Source organism: Bactrocera latifrons, unplaced genomic scaffold (genome assembly GCF_001853355.1).
Source record: "Bactrocera latifrons isolate USDA-ARS-PBARC rearing strain unplaced genomic scaffold, ASM185335v1 scaffold_134, whole genome shotgun sequence".
NCBI lineage: Eukaryota > Metazoa > Arthropoda > Insecta > Diptera > Tephritidae > Bactrocera > Bactrocera latifrons.
Window position 1 is genome coordinate 454,237 of NW_017534786.1, and position 16,000 is coordinate 470,236.

Here is a 16,000-nt window from a genome sequence, read left to right on the forward strand (position 1 = left end):
TATTATATAAAAAAAAACTATTAAATTTCCTTTCTACAGGAAGGGGTTGAAAATATAGATATGTAGCTTGACTTGGTCTCTCCTATGAAAACAAATTCCAAACCTTCTACAGAAAAACATTCAAATGAATCACTACTGTGAACTGAGTTATAAGTTAGGGTTGTGCCTAACGTCTGTGTTGAGTATTACGAAGTCTGGGAAAATATGACAAAACGATTTCTTCTAAAGAACTACAAAAAATTGTTCGAATAGTATTTAAAGGCTGATTACAATTGGAATTTTTATGGATCGATAACTTTATTGATAGATCTGTACTATAATATATATTATATCGGCGGTTCCAGCAAATCAGCAGCTTTTTGGGAAGAAATGGTAGGGTGTTAAAGTCTAGATCGTTGTCTAAATGCTTTGAGACTAGTTCGCGTATAAAAAAACATACGGATATGAGTAGATCGATTCAGTTCATCACGCTGATAATTTATATATATATAATATATATACTTTATACAGCCTCTGACATTTTCCTCTGGGTATTAAAGACATCATGGCAAACTTAAAACACAAGAAAATCTAATAACAGAAAGTCATAATTTAGTTGTTGCAGATGAATATCATGGAAAGTGTAATTAGCTGATTCCAGACCTTTTCTGTATGATTCTTAAATGATTGCACCAGAAGCTCTAGTAAATTACGAAAGTTGGTGCGTTCATTACGCTGCAGACCTGGAGTCATTCAATTATGTAAAATTTTTGCTATCGCTTCAAACTGATAGGTGGCTGTATAGAAAGAAAATATTGATAAAATACCAAAAAGGATATATTTTATATAAATAATTTGCTTTAACTCCAATTGGAGCTTAAATCTTTCTTCAAATATTGTTATCTAGTCGCGAAAAGAGGGCACCGTAAGTGCAAAGATTCTGATAGTGATGCCGGAGGTAGCTTAGCTACTGGAAGAGCATCCATTTCATTAAGGACGAAGATGAGAACCGCAGCTATTTCATCTGCTAGGGAGGGCTGTTTCACATGAACACAGCGGCTTTAATTCCTTGAGCAAGCGGTTACATATTTCTGGCAGGTTTATGGCCAAAGTAGCAGCTGAAGCAAAGGACTGGGCTAATCACCCATTTTTATAATTATACTTGATTACTAAAACCAAAAGGAAAGTACATAACAGCGATAAAACTATATTGGTAAGGGTTTTTCCTATTAGAGAATAATTCCATATTTTTTCACCATATTAAATGATATATGATATGATATGATATATATTCACCGAAATTTTTGCACAAATAGTCGAAAGTTTTCTAGAATTGGAGAGTGAGATATACTTAAAAAATAATTTAAGTAAAACATTCTTTAAAAAAAACATTCAAAAAAAAAAAAAAAAAAATGTGAATCCATGTTTTCAACCCAAATTTAAAGACATTCTGACATGGCTGACATTCCGAGTCGAAAGTGATATCTTCATATTTTCATTTCTGTACAGCTTTCTGCTCTTCCCGAGCGCATTAACGCCGACTGTTATAATTAAACTGCAAACGCACAACGAAAATCAGCGAGCACGCGCTCTGCCGCTGGCTTTCATTAGCAACAAACGGTGAATGAGTCTAAACTAGGGTGACAGCACGAGCGAAAGTAAGTTAAAATATCTTGCCAGAACTTCGTGAATATTGAAATTTACAATTCGTGCGCTACGACATAACGGGCAAAAGCGTGTGATAGTGAAATTTATGAGCGATCACGCAGGTAGACCTCGCCAAGGGCATACAGGGAATTAGCACAAATTTTCCCCAAGCCAACAACAAGTGCAACAAATGCCAGGTAAACAAAAACAATACCCCCAACAAGATCAGCGCGCACAATGCAACGGAAGTGGCGGCGAGAGTTTTGCTTTTAACGCAAAGTGCTGTCGCTGCCTTTTAAGCGTGAGAAGGTCGCAAGAAAATGGAGAAGTGGGGGAACGACTGCATGCATTCGCATATGGAACTGTGTGGGTAAAAGCACGCTAAAAAATTGGGTGCCAAGCCAGTGTGTGTGAGTTGTATGCAAATATGTTCGCATTTATGCTGAATATTCAGTGGAAAATACTTTATTCGTTTATTTTTATTGCACTGTGGCATAAAATTTAGAATCCTTTTTTCATGACTCACTTCAGTCCTGCCATATATATAGATATAGTACATATATGTATGTAAGTATATACATGTGTGCGGCTGCAGCATTTCTTGCACCCCTTACATGCAATACCATTTGAATATCTAATGTTGCACTTGCAACATGCATATGCATGCATGCAACACGGCTGCGGGCGGCGCTAAGCGTCTGAAAAAGTTCAAGGTGCACCAAAGGAAGGTCGTGCGCTTCAAAGTGGGGGGCATAAATCAACTTTTTATGCACAAACACATGAGAGACGGCAGCAAAAGCGTTGCGCCGCTGCTGAAATGTAAACTCTAGTTGGTGCTTGTTACTAAGCGGAGTGTGTGTGGGTTGCTATTTGCTAGGCATTGACTGAAGTGCACACGTGCCGCAGGCAACGGAAACCACTGAAAGATTAAAGTAATCAGCGTGGTTTGTGTTGTTGCTTTTTATAACTTATTTTCGAGTGTGCTTTTAGCATGATTTTTGCTTTCATATTTCATAAAATGGAATTCTGCTTGCAGGTTGGCGTTGGATATTTCCTTTTTACAAGCCAACCAAAACAAAATATTGACTAAGCTACCTACCTAAGTAAATAGCAGTGTGATTGGAAAAAATTTAATTTTCAGTAAAAGCGGCAAAGCGTAATCAAAGGCACACTGGGGCAGATGTGTTAAATTTTTAATAAATTTCGCACTTCGAAAAAAAAAATTTAATAAAAATTAATTTTTTTTTAATTTTATATGGAGAAAGGGATACATTTATAAATGTTTACAAAAACAGCGTTGCCACCAAACTACAATCTCGTTTTCATTTCGAAATTCCAAGTCAGAAGAAAAAATTGGTAAAATGTAGTCAAAGGCACAGTGCAGAAAATATGAAAATTGTTTAATAAACTTCGAACTTCTAAAAAAAAATTATATAAATAATTATATAAATAATTTTTTTTTTTTAATTTTATATGGTGAAAGAGTAAAAATTTTATAAATTTTTACAAAAAACAGTGGTGCCACCTAACCACAATTTCGTTTTTCGAAATTTAAAGTCAAGATAAATCAGCACGTTTAAAAGTGGTTCAGTAACATATAAAATCAAGTTGCCGTTACTCGGAAAATATATACTAATGGAAAATATTGTAAATATACCCTATAAATCTGATATAACTAGAGAAGGAATTGAGAACACATCCTGCTGGATATAGGTTTGTCTAAAATTTCGTCAAATAATAAAAAATGAATGAAAAAATAATACATTTTTACAAACACGGTGTTGACACCTAACTAAAAGTTAATTTTTTTTTCGAAACTCGAATTCAATATGGAACAGCAATTTGGAAAGTGCTTCAAGAAAATATAAAATAAAGTTACCATTATTAGAAGTTCATAAAAATTATATAACAGTAAAATATTGTAATTACAAAAGTATGTTATAAATTAATAGAGTCTGAACTCTCTATCCAGCCTCTAGCGTGAAAAATAATAAATTTTTACAGAAACAGAGTTGCCACCAAAGTACAATTTATTTATTTTTTTCGAAATTCGAAGTCAGGACGGAACAGCAATTTTGAAAGTGCTTCAATAAAATATAAACTATAAAATACGGTTGATATTATTGCAAAAACAGAAACAGACTTGCTACCTAACCATAATTTAATTTTTATTACGAAATTCGAAGTTTAGATTAAACAGCACTTCGCACGGCTATTCGAGAAAATTAAAAAACAGAAAAGATTTCTAAAAAAATATAACAGAAAAATAAATAAATACACACTAAAAGCTGTGATGCGAAGTTGAGAACGTTTCTTTCTGAAACTAACTTTTACTTCTTTGCTAACTATAACAGTTTAAAAAAATATGTGGCATCTCAAAAATTGTACTCTTAAACAAAAACCATTTTTTGGAACAGGGTTGCCATATAGAAAAATTAATAAATCAGAAAATTTTAAAGCTACTCCTTCATATGTAGTTCTCTCTTCTATGCTAAATTTTTTAAAAATTAAAAGAAAAATAGTGAAAGCCTTTAAACCAAGCAAACTTCAGTTGGAGCGAAGCTATAATTCCTTTCACAAATACTAAATATTCCTTCCAAAAACTAGGTTCTGATCGTTTAGTTTATATGGGAGCTATATGCTAAAGTGATCCGATCTGAATAACTTCTTCGAAGAATCATCCAGGACAACTTTTTTTTAAAGATAACTCAACGAAAAAAGTAAAAAAAAATATTTTTCACATTAATAAATATTTTCGCCACTACCAACCCACTGTGCAACAGCTTTTAAACGAATTTTTGATATTGGCGCCAGTAGAGCTAATCAAAATTATTGTGTAAAAAGTATTTACAAAGTATGAAGTCTACAAAGCAATTTTCCCGTTATTTATAGCATACTTTTATTGCCTATAACAATTTACATGCCACTCTTGTGCTGACAAAACACTGAAAAATAAAAAAGAAACAATAAGAAAAAACAAAAAGCGAAACCCACTTTGAGTAACCCTTGCAAATAGACGATGGCAGCACGAAATTGAAAACAAATTTTGGCAAAAGAAATGCCGGCCGAAATATACGAGGAATTTAAAAATCATTACACATTTTATATTAGCCCTTTTTCTGAGAGCGAGAGTGGTGTGTGCCTGGCTGTGTCGCCGCCTTAGTCATGCAAATACAATTTAAACATGACCGCCATGTAGGAGACTGCGCTGAGAGCACAGCTTCCGGCCGAACAGACTTTCAGCTTACAATCGTACGTTTGTATGTGTGTATGCCACAACATAAAAAGTTTTATAACTTTAATGAAAAAGCCAGCAGTAGGAGGCTGCCGCAGCCAAAGGGCCAAGTGACACACAATCACGCGCAAAGTTCAAAGTGGGTTAGTCATAAATTTGAGCCACAATTTCACTTTCGGCATGACACACGCACACACACGTACGGCCACTCACATGCACGTGCAAGCACCCACACACATATACATACATGCGCTCGAGTGTGCATCTTTAAAGTCGCATAAATTTCCACCATTTTGCCTTGTCGCTACTTTTTTTACTGTCCCTCCGGCTTCAGGCGCCTACATCTTTGCTTGCCTGCTCATATTTCTTTGGCTTTCAGCCTTTGTTGGTTGGGTCCTTAAGGCTCTTAAATAATAATACGATTTGGCCAAATATTAAGCAAAATGAATGTGGTCTCTTGTGAGCGCATATGTAGAACGATATTTTATTTTTTTGGCATGTAGGGTTTGTATATGTCTACATAGTGCTTGCATGCTCATTTCACATACTTATGTAATATATAAATATATGTTTCATTAGTGTAATATAAAATTAGTGCCGACTGGGTTGACCTTTCCCCACTCAAACTCACGTAGCTCGCTATCATAATTTTTCATTTTGTTCGAGTATGTACTTATATGTGCAGTTATTTGTAATGAAATATACGATTATGTGGCATGTGAATGCAGATAATAATACAAAAAAAGTTCAGTTTCCTTGCACGTGCTCTCTGTTTTTCGGTAATTTGGTGGTAAATAAAATACTGATCGCAGATTTAGAGCTAATGCTTACTCATGAGGCGTCGCTGGTTTGAACCTTTTATGTTTCGTGTTTCAGTAATTTCAAAACATATTAATTTTAAATTATTTGGACTTAAGCAAAACAATACTAATGGGTGATAAAAATCAACTTTTCTCCAAATTTATGATGGTTAATCGAGGCTAACTTCAATTAGCAACGATAACGAAATATTTTTGTAGACAACTGTTAGAAAATACGATTCAAAACATTTGTGTACTAGGAAGGGTTTTTAAATCACTGAAATCTTTGGAACTTTTTCCACCCTCTCATGAAAGACTCTACTATGCTTATCTATAGTCCTACACAGTTTTAAGCAACAATATATACCGAGCGCTTCTCGTGTTGATAACGATCCTCAAGATCTTTCTATGAAAACTTCATCTTGCATACCTTTGCCATTTTTGTTGCCTCTCTTGCCGAAGAAAACTTATTTACGCGTCACAACACATTTAATCTCTTTTTTATTACACCAATAATCTTGTGAGCCAATACCAATTAGACCAATAATTTCATTTATGAGAGTTGCTTGTTCGATTCGCCTCTGACGTATGTAGATAGCGACTATGAAAATCGTCGGGCAAGTGTTATGGAGATGGTAAGAGATCTCGATATCTCTCGCGAGTCCGTTCAAATGATTTTCATCGATATTTTGGATATGAAATGCGTTCTGGATAGACTCGTTCCGATAAAGCAAAATCTTTTCCAAAAAGAATACCATAAACAGGTCTCTTTGGACATGGCTGATCGTCAGAATTATGATCCCTCATTAATGAATGAAAAGGGAATGGAGTGTGCTTGGCAGCTGCTTGTTTTCGTCTGGCGATTTTTAATACAGATAAACATAATTGAATGAAGAGTTTGTCCGAAATTCTGTGTTTCCAAGGAAATCAAGGTACGGAATCGTTAAAAATGTTGTAGAATACGAGCATGTATGTAGCACAAAGCGTTCAGCAAAGGTAGTGAACTTCGATAACATCGAAAAACCTATCCTAGCCGAGGATTTATTTAAATTAATTGTTAACATGTTTTTATGTCTCAAGAGAGAGAGACGATAAGAAAGATATATTTTAAAATATGTGAAAATTCATATTTTTTTTGGCAGTCCGGGTCAAATTAATCAGATAGTATCATCCACATGCGAGCAGTTGCGGGTCCTTGCTCCCTGGGTTCTTCTTCACATCTGAGTATTCTGACCTGTTGAAATTTGCGTGAAGCGCAGGCGTCCTAAAGGATGACTATTCCTCATGGACCTAGTAACTGAACTCCATCTGGTATCGGAAAGAACCAAAACTGGTCTATGCGTGGCTCACTCGCCTATCAACCTAACCTAAGCTTTCTGAGGCCAAAAATATTATATAATAATTTCAAACAGTCCAATAAGAATATAGATACAATATAGACCACAAATCAAATCTCAAATAGAAAAAGCGTACGAAGAAGAATTGCGTGAGACTAACGCGTTTAAGATAGTTAAAAATACATATGTCAATCATTTGACGCTGGACATACTCTGTTTAGTACTCTCATATTTGAACAAGAACACTATTTTCTTATTAGGTCAGGCAAGATATTCTGAACTACTTGTAAGTATGTAAGTGCATTGAAATCAAAATCGCTTTTAAAATGCTGACTTTGTCATCACGACTGTCGTTTTAGTGATGAATATGGTACATGGAATGGCCATCGAAGGCATCTCTATTATTGAATGATTCGCAGCATTGAGTGATTTTTGAATTTTAAGTACACTTGAGGTTTTTTGGAATTTAATTCACATGTCAGCTGTCTTGAAGGATACAGAATATATAATATGAGAACTTAATGAATATAAAAATGAATTTTTTATTGCTAAGTTGGAAATAAATAGAGCTTTTTTCAGTGTGACTACAATCTACTTGTGAATTTTTAATTTTTGAGTATTCTTGAATAATCAGGTGATACTGAGTATTTAATGAAATGGAGTGGAATCCGTTAAGCTTTGAGGGTATATAGCCGCCACACAAACTGACTGATCCAACTCAAGTCCGTGTATGGAAAAGCTTTTAGTTTGCAAGGTATCTTCACACAATTTTGGGCCGCCATACAAACTGACCTCTCAAAATGAACATAAATATCTTTTTATACCCTTTTTTGCCATAAGAAATACACCAGTGAAGGGAATTTAATACTTGTCATATTCTCTGCTTGAATATTTGAGGTCGGAAATCAACAGAAAATCTGGAGAAATACTCGAACCGCATATTTATTTATGGAATTCTTTACATGAGCATGCTTTAAATTTATTTGTGCGCGAATTACAATAATAAATGAGCAACAACAATTACATAAAATGCCATAAAATTGTTGCAAGCGAAAGTGCGAATTTTAAAGTGTTACCCGAAACATGCCGACGGAGAGTATAAATTCATGAGCATGCAGATGAAAAATTATTATACCTGCCGGATGCGGTAAATATGTGAGTGAATATGTAAAATGGCAGCAAATGATTTCGGGCTGATTTGACTGTGTCAGAGCAGCTGGCAGCAGCTGCAAACGCTCTTCATGAATTTCATATTTTGTATTTGTTGATTTAATGCACTCGTCGAGCTTACACAAACAAATTCACATGATGGCACAGTGCAACCCCCATGCCCCCCTCACTCTCTTTCCGCTTGATCCGTTGGTAAATAAAAATATTTTTGTTGCAATACTTTGAACCACGTGGCGGATGAAGAGTGGACGAGGGAAGTGACTCACAGCGGCGGGGGAAGTATGGGGTACATGTGTATGTGTGCTAGTGAATGAAAGAATCAAACCGAATTTGCAAAGGAGAAAACCAAAAGCTTTTTTCTAGTCAAAAATGTGAAAAGAAGCAATTTATCCCACACAAACACAAACACACACACATTACTCACGCTCAAACAGTGGGAGAAAAGTAAACAAATGCAAAATATCCACATAAATGTGTGTGGGTGTGTGCGTCGTTCATGAAAGCAGTTTGCATATGTTTAAGCGTTGTTGTTGCTATGTGTTTTTGTTGTTATTTTACACTGTGTGTTGTTGTTGTTACTCGATGTGTGTACATATGTCAGCTCAAATTGCGTACTTACCTCAAAATGTGATTTCCTGCTTTTATACTTTGCTCTGTGCTGTTATTGCTGGCTGTTGGTGGTTGTTGTTGCTGTGGCAGTTGTTTTGCTGTTGACATTGGCTTTTACATATTTGCGGATAATGTTGCACATTTGCGTGCATTTATTACGCCCTTCACGTATATGTGTGTGTGCATATGATTTTGTCTGTGTGTCGCTTGGAGCAACAGCTGCTTTGTTCCGCCAGCGCAAAACAACTCCCGTTACAATCGAATAGCGCTTGTGAGTATTGACGAAATACCAAAATATCTGCAATCAAAAAGAAGAAGAAGAAATGTGTTTAAGGTTAACGTGATATCAAAGGCAAATGCGATTGGCGACGTTGTGACATCTATTGGCAATAAGAAAAATATAAAATATGCTAACATTGGTGGGTGGAGTTTGAAAAAATTGTAGGCAAATCGCAAAAAAATTAGAGTATTTTGGAAGTCAATAGAAGATTATAAAGAACCACATTTCTTTAAACTAGACAAAGTCAGTTGAATAATTTTTTTATTAAATTTTATAGTAAATTTTTTTCACAGGTTAGGTTAGCCTAGAGCTACATATAAAAATACCTAATAACCTAAAAAGACCTAACTTCTTATGAATATGAATGTTTGAGGCAGTTAAGACCACACTCATCGATCCAAATACCTGGATGGAATAAAATTTGAACAGCTGAGTACGACGATCCTAACTACTTCTAAGCCTCTCAAAAATCTACCAAAAATACCTTTAACACCTCCACAAATGTATAGAGGCGGCTAATATCAAAAAGTTTTAAGGTGCCATTTCGCCAGGTTCGTTGAAAATGTGACATGTTTCAATCTCATGTTCAACCTCAGTCTTGCCGTACAATAGAGGAAAAAGTGCTTGAATTTTTCAACCTCATCCTGCCTCATACAACTTTGGGAGCGTTAATTCTTCCACGCGCATGCCTATTAGGCAATGGCCGGTACCAACTCTCACAATTGCGGCGAGATTAACCTTTCTGAAAGGAAATAGTTGAGTAAATCCCCTGCGTTCTACACTAGGTAAGAAGAATCTCCTAATCATACAGCAGCTAGTTGTTGACCAGCGACTGCTAAGCTGTTGCGAAGTTCTGTCGTTCTTTTCTAGAACGCAAGCGGATAACGGAGACCGAGCTCGGTTGCAATCGGGGAAATGGTTTCTCTAACGACCTCGTGGGCTTCATAGTTTCCAGCGATTCCATTTCGACCAGGCATCCAAACGAGTCTGAAAACAAAAACAGCAACAACAACGAGCAAGGAAATTGATGCTTACACCAACAGACGAGTAAACGAGACCATTCACCGTACAGTCGCGTCTACGTGGCCGGAACGGACTCGAATTTATGTCCGTCCAAAGCCTATTAACTCGCCAGAATTCTAACGCTACAACAACAACAAAAACAAGTCTGATAATACAGTAAGATGATGCTATCGATAGGCAGGACATACACTACTTAACTTATTTTGAGCACACAGTGAGCAGCTGAAATTGGAGTGAATGCTCATCTCTCTGAAAGAGGCTATACTACAGCTGATTGAAGCCAACTCTGCTTGAAAAACGATCCAAAGTTGTCGATGAATAATGATAAAAATTTATATTGTGGATTGATATTTTCATGGAACGAAGATTGGAATGTAAGCTAACACGATGAATTTGAAGTAGAATAGAGAGACAAAATTTTGAGAGCATACATAAGTTAAATTGCTTGTTACCAAATACAATCCTATAGAAGAATATTTATAGCTATAACCGTTTACACAAATGTTACGTGTGTACTTTCTTCAAGAGACTCCAAGGTTCCAGTAAATTACGTCTCAACAATCCTTCAAAAGCAGTTTATTAACAAAACTCCAAACGTGGTCAAGCCACACGTCGGATTATCCGCATAGACTTTAGACTTTACATATCCATACAGGAAATATTCCAGGGTGTGAAATCACACGATCTTGGTGGCCAATCGACCGGCCCAAAACGTGAAATTATCTGCTCACTGAAGTGTTCTCTCAATAAATCCATTGAATGATACGATGTGTGGGAAGTGACGCCGACTTGTTGCAGCCGATTTTGTATCGCCGCGATCACTAGCTTCAAATTCAGGTATCAAGTTGTCAGTTGGCGCGATAAGCAGCATGGTCGTCATTGACAGTAGAGATACTGGCTACTGGCATAACTCCGACAAGCATCCTTACTAGGTGTAGTAGTGCTACTATTTTTAGTTTCTGCTAAATGATATATTTATCAGGTTTAAGGAGTTCCTTCGCACTCAAAGGTACTGATATGAGAAATTAAAAAAAAAATCATCGAAATATGTTCGGCAGCATTTTAAATTGGAATGCATCAGAATATTTATGATTCTTCATTTCACCAAATTGAACTCAACTATAAATAACAGGGAAGTAAACTATGCGGTTTCGTGTTGACTGAAAGTTTCAATTTAAAATAACGGGTATATTCACTTATTAAACATATTAGAACATGTTGCTTTTTCTTTCTTCGTTATAAGTTTTTGACAGGTAACTAAAAGAGGGCTATAATAAACTACTTTAATCAATAGCTTCTAAACATGTTTTGTACTTTCCTTCTAAATCTCGGTAAGCTCTTTAATGTGATCACAAAATATTAATTTAATATTAAACTGCCCATGTGTACATATGTATGTGTGAATGTAGGTTTTGTTTATTATAATTGTTATATGATACATGAAAAATTTTGGGCACTTGTAATTACTATGTAAATCTTTGTTTTCCTTTCACCACGCTATTAGTTCCGCCTTCTAGCATGACTTAGGCAGTTTTCATTTCAAGACACATGCCAACATACACACATACTTGTGAGCGATAACAAAGCAGTTCAACATATTTTTTTTTCTCAAATTCCAATCAACATTGCTGTTAAGCGACTTTGAGTTTAGGGCCTCAACTGCGTTTTAACATAAAGGTGATGTATACCAATGTACATGTGTGTACACATATATACTTATATAGATATGTATATATGTATGTCCGAAGCTTAGTTTTTAATTTGCTTCTGGTTTCAAACAAATACATACTGGAACTCATATAAACAGTAACAAAGGCATGTGCATGTATGCCAGCATGTTGTTAAAAATGCTTTATTTCCCTTGAAGTATTTACATACTTGCATACAATTTCTTCTTCTGCAACAACAATTACAAAATAAAGGAGCTTCTTCTGGTCGGAGTTTGGCGTATGACCACAAAACTTTTGAAATATGTCGATTGTATTAAGTGGGTGTGAACGACCGTAGCCCTCGGCACGGCACTCAATTATTTAGCGTTCCAGTGAGAGCTTGCCACGAAAACAATAATAATATATACAAACATAAAATGTGAATATAAAATGCAAAATTTACGCTCTTATGGCTTGACCATAACAAATGAGGTCATAACGGTCGACCGCTGTAATTAAAGACGGCGGCAGAGTTTGTAGGCGCCAGTTGGAGAAAATCACTTAATGGAGATAAAATCGTAAAGACGGAGAATGTATGTAATGAAACTATGTAATTAATTTACGGATGTTTAAGTGAAGAACTGTAATGCATTATATACATTTGTAGTGATTATTAAATAATTTGTAATTTATGAATTTTATTTACGCATTTTTCGGTCAAAAAATACTGTTTGGATATAATAGTCTTTTGCGTTATTTGATTTTACGCATTTTTTTTTTTTTATTACTGTCATAAAACAACCACACAAATTAATGGTGTACGTGCCAAAATGTAGACAAAATGATGTACATGGAGGATTAAGTTATGAGTGTATTTTTTTTTGTTTAATTTTAAAGCCTAAAAAAGGATCAAAAGATACATATACTGTAAGGTGTCATGAAATTAGGTTTCGAAAAAATTTACTTTCAGATGGAAAAGTACGGATTTCACCATTTTTACTCATTACAAATAATTGCTATATTTTCAGGTGTTGTAGGTAGGAGATAAAATTACCATGGTTACGCCAAATTGTAGGCAACAATTTTCCATATATCTTTTGATCCACGACGATCTCTAGTTTTAGGTTATTAGCATATAGGAATCGAAATTTTGGAAAGGATAGAGAATAATTTAAAATATTAAATTTTTTTAAAGAGAATATAAAGAAAGTAAGTCCAGGAAAATAAATGGAATAAAATTTTACTTGATACCGCCCAATTGTAGGCAATAATTTTTGCCATCGCATTTTATACTCCAACGTTGTCCACTTTTAGGATAGTCATGTATATATATCAAGGAAAATACATGGAATAGTTCCGATTTGTCGAGTTTTACTTGATACCAACCCTGGCGATATTTTGTTCTTTAAAATATTTGAAATATTTTTGGTCAGCGATTGTCATAAATATGCGCAATAAAATTATCATAAATGCTCTCAATTTTAGGTCATAATTATGGATATAGCTCTTGATATGAAAAGGTTCACTACCATACGTTAGTGATATGCTATAGAAAAAGAAATATTCGAGAGAACTAACACTCAATAAATAAATATTTCAGATTTGTCTACAAAGAATGTAAAAAAATTTTCGAGAGAACTAACACTCAATAAATAAATATTTCAGATTTGTCTACAAAGAATGTAAAAAAATTATGCTTTAAAGCTCAAGAAATCTATTAAACTCAATATAGAACACAAAAAGTTTTCTATGCTCAGAGATTAAAAATAATTTAGATTCAAACCCAAAACCGATTTAATTATTTCTACCTATCTAAAGAATTTCTTGGCATGAACTGCCATGAAATAGGTGGAGAAATATTGTAAATGCGCCTAGTTGTAGGCATTCATTTTTGCCATACCACTTTATACCCGATAGTTGTCTACTATAAGCAAAGATATGTTCGGAAAACAAAATTATGGCGGGGATGAAGGACTTCATGAACTGATACTGATACATATCATATATTCACTTTTTCTAAAAAAAAAAGGGGACCAATGATGCTGTCAGAACTCAGGAAATATATGAAATTGGACAGAGCTCTTAAAAAGTTATGTGAGTTCAGATGATGAAGAACTTAGTTTCAAACCCAAATTATTAAAATGCTTGTTATTTTTTAGTTATCTTTAAAGCAATGAAAAAATTATTGTAAATGCGCCTAATTGTAGGCAACAAACACTTATGAAGTGTTTAAGTTTCTATGATGGTGCTAAGTCATAAAAAATTTTTGACAACTATCAGGTTAACTAATCAAAATAGTGAGTAAGTATCAATGGTGAAAAAATGGCGCTGTTAGAACTTATGAAGTCAAAGAAAGTAAGCAGAATATACTAAAAATTGTGTATATCGTGAAATTTTGAAATAATTAATAATTAAGGATTAAAGTTTTTAATTAAGAATACAATTTTTAAGTAAAAAAAAACACAATATAAATTAAATTAGAATCTCAAACTGTACTGGTATGATTTTTCTAAAAACAGTTACTTAGATAGACCAATTCTGAACTTTTCTGAAAGTTTAATTTAAGTAAAATATGTCAATAGTCATCAGAAAAACATTACTAAGTCTTCTCTATTAATGTGTTTCACTATTTGTTCTCTTCAGTATTTTTTAACTTCTTTTAAAATAGCAGTGTTCTTTCGGCCTCTCACTCCAGATGCTTCTGTAGTGTGGCACCCTCATCAATTTTTCTTCATTTCACAATCTCACTTGGCAAATAATTTCAATTTAAACTTAATCAAAGTAGCCATTCAAAAGCCATCTAGTAGCAAATGAAAAAAAGCACGGCTACAACAAAAACAACATAAACTTCACATTAGCAGCAAAATTAACTTCAATTCAAGGCAATTGAGGAAAGTCATTGGAATTTTAAAATAATTTCCAGGCGCTGCAATGGGGAGCGTGACACCCAGGCGCAGCAGAGACCCCACAATTGTCTAAAACAAAAAAAAAAAAAAAAAAAAAAAAAAAAAAAAAAAAAAAAAAAAAAAAAAAAAAAAAAAAAAAAAAACTTGTAGCAACAACAACAACAGAAAAAGCGAGAGATTAAGCTGTTGAATTTGCATTTTCAACTGACAATGTGACAATAAGCAAGTAACGTAGCAAATAGCAAATGTTGTCCAGTCGCCAGCGAAAGCCAAACGGTTCGGGGCAGGGCCAGCCGGCCCATGGCAATAATGAGAATTGCCGCAACAAAAGTTAAATTGCAAATCAACTTTAGAATGCGGAGTACAATGCGCGCAACGCTACGCAAGAATGGCGTACAGCGCGTGCCTAGTACGAGAGCGAATATAAGTGCGAGTATGAGTGCGCCTACGAGTAGTACCGTTAACTGCTGGCGCTCAAGTGGACGCGGTGCACATTCAACGCCAACGGCATATAAAGCGAGCAAGTAGCAAAGTTGCAAGTGAAAACATGTATTTGTGTGTGTGTGTTGGTGTTGGTGTGTTCGTTTAAGTAGCAGGGAAAATTGACATTGAGTAATTAGTGCCAATTGACTCTTGGAAAATTGCTAGCGCGTTCGACATTAAAGGCAATTTATCGTAGCGCTACGCATTTATTGTATTTCACTTGCCCTCCGCCAGTATTGTGTATTGGATAGATTTTCAAATCTATAACTATAGTACATGCTTGCACTTAAGATGTGCCTGCTTGAGCTCTGTGTCTGAGTGGCTGTATGAAAAGGTCGTGAGCTTGTCATGCAAAAGTAATTTTATTAATTTGTTTTGAGAGCGAGACATTGTGCTTTTGCTTTTTTGCATTATTTAATCTAAATATCCATTTTATTTTTTGTGCTTTCTCTGGAGGAAGAAATTAAACAGTAACTGCGATCAATTAATTTTGAACGACCAGTTTATACCATAGCTATATGTTATGATTTTCCGATTTGAACGATTTCTTAAAGCAATATAGACTTTTTATCAGCAATATTCTGTGTCAAAATTCAAAAAGATATCTCGTAAAATAAAAAAGTTTACCATAGAAGAACTCGAATTTGATCGTTCAGTTTGTACAGCAGTTATGTGCTTGTTGTAGCATATATGTATCTGATATAATTAAGATATTATACAAAAACCGACTTTCATGAAGATATCTCGTCTAATAAAAAAGTTTTTCATATAAGGACTTGAGTTGGATCACTCAGTTTGTATGGCAGCTATATGATAAAGTGTTCCGATCAGAACAATTTCTTCGGATATTATAGCGTTGCTTTAGGCAATAATCCATCCCAA

General features: G+C 34.7%; 1 protein-coding gene across 1 annotated transcript in view; it reads right to left on the reverse strand.

Annotated features, from left to right (window-relative positions):
* Positions 1 to 16,000, reverse strand: part of LOC108965131 — a 269,251-nt gene that overhangs the window by 118,070 nt on the left and 135,181 nt on the right. Inside the window, exon 6 of the mRNA XM_018927350.1 lies at positions 8,788 to 9,075. The gene's annotated coding sequence lies outside the window, so the exon portion shown is untranslated. The remainder of the gene's footprint in view (positions 1 to 8,787; positions 9,076 to 16,000) is intronic.